Source organism: Chondrus crispus, genomic scaffold (genome assembly GCF_000350225.1).
Source record: "Chondrus crispus Stackhouse genomic scaffold, scaffold_205, whole genome shotgun sequence".
Classification (NCBI taxonomy): Eukaryota; Rhodophyta; class Florideophyceae; order Gigartinales; family Gigartinaceae; genus Chondrus; species Chondrus crispus.
The window spans coordinates 163,320-165,413 of record NW_005179079.1 but is presented as its reverse complement, the minus strand read 5'-3'; positions in this window follow the sequence as shown (position 1 = coordinate 165,413).

Genomic DNA, 2,094 nt, shown 5'->3' with positions numbered 1-2,094 from the left:
AAACACTACACAAGAGGCAACCTATCTCCGCCCCCCCCCCCCCCCCCCGACAAACTACAACGAACACTCTGTCTTCACCTTGTGGTTTATACAGTACCTCGCCATATCCGGCAATCCCTTTCGACAAATCCTGCAGCAGCTCCGCACGCATCGCTGTGACTGGTCTTCAGCCTTGGTCCACTTCTTGCAATAACCGCTCTTCCTTGCCGTCACCCGTCCACACCGATGCCCCTCTCCAATGCACTTGCAAGCCGCCTTCTTTTGCTTGTACAGCGGATGCCTCATGATCCGTTCCCACGGTGACGGCGGCGGCGACGGCGCCCTCGGCAGTCTAAACTCCGTCTCGCCACCGCCGGACCGCTCCATCACCGCGTTGCTCTCAAAGTTAGCCCGCGTCAGCGGCGCCGGTCCGCCCTCAGACTTAAATGGCCGCGGCTTCTGGTACTTGCCGTAGACTACGCACGGCTCGTGCGTGCACACGCCAGGCGCGTCGTTAGCGGACATGCACCCCTCTGCCGAGAACTGTCGCATGTCATTCTTGAACACGGGAGTATACGACGCCTCCAGCGCCTTCCCGCCGCGCACCTCGACGAACGAGCATGACCAGTAGTCACTGAAGTACCCCTTCCAAAACGGCTCCTTGCGATACGGCTGATTGGAGACTTCCCCACCCGTGCCTCCATACCACACCCACCCGAACACGTAGAAGCCGTCCGGCACCACAGGCGGGATCACCACGTCGCTCGTATAGAGCCCTGTCGCTTGCTTGTGGCTGCGCCCCTCGCCGTCGTTGCCAACCATCGAGAAGCCCCACGTGTCCATCTTCATGTCCTCGCGCGTCGCGCGCACGGCTTTCGCGCCGAAACAGCTGTACGAGAACGCGTTTGCCGCATGCGCGCGCTTGTCCATCATTTTGTCGATCGGCACAAGCGTGTGTCGCACAAATCCGCCCGGACCGTGGTTGTTCCGCTGATACTTCACCTTGATCCTTTGGCCGCGGTGGAACACCGCTGCCGGCTTGCTCGGCCGGTCAAAGTTGGAGAAGCCTTTGTCAATCGCCTTGAGGTCGCAGGGACCCGGGCACGTCCCGGGGTTCGGTACTCCTCCTAATCGGCAAACCTAAAAAGTGGCAAGGATCAAATATCGTTAGCGGAATTGTTTTCCTTCTCGCCCCGGCGCAAAACGGAATCGCAATTCTCAGAAACCCGGCTCGAATGCTTCGCGGTCGTCGAAGCCGTATTGCAAGTCCTTACGTTTGGTGAAGTGCTTTGTGGCCAACCCATCATTGAATGTGTCGTCGCAGAAGTGAAGAGAAGGGGCAGGAGGGCCGCGGCCACCCATCTTGAGATCATTGTCGGTAGTGCACAGCGGTCGCGAAGGGAAATTCAAGCACAAGGGTGTGATGGGTTGACGCGGTTTCGCCTAAAGATGTGCACACGGCAGTTGGGAGAGCAGGGCGAAAGGATATATACGCATGGGATCGGAAGATAGGTATTGTTCAAGGCAGCCGTGCTCAGATGTAAACCACTGGAAAGAAGGTTGCACGTTGAAGTACTGTAGTAGGCCTTCACTCTAGGCGTCCACGTCGAGCAAGAGTGTGGAAGCGAGAAAAGTAAAGGGAGACCTAACAGACCTTCTAATACGTTTCAGTGGCTCAATTGAGCAGGCATTAAGTCACGTAGAGGCATCGATGTCAATAAGGTGCCAACGAGGAGCTGCAAATTAGGGCGCCAATGTGGCTAGATGGGTAGAATAAGAAGGATTGGTTACGTATTGGCTATGGGCAAAGAGCAGAGCGATGATGCCAGCGGATTGTCGCCCACATGGGTGTGCCATCGTTGATCGCCTGTCACCACCCCTTCTCTCTCTGGAAATGGTGGGACCTCTCGGGACGTAGCGTGGAAGTCACGGAGACGGAGCTCTGTACTGGGTGTACAGTACTACAGTATTGACACACCATGCGCGTATTTTCGTGCCCGATCGAGTGTGTATATATAGAACAGGCAACACAGGTTAGCACATTCAGATGTGGTTTCCGAAGTGCTTTTGGACTAAGGTGTAGGCTTCAAGAGACCTGAATGTGACGGGTGACGA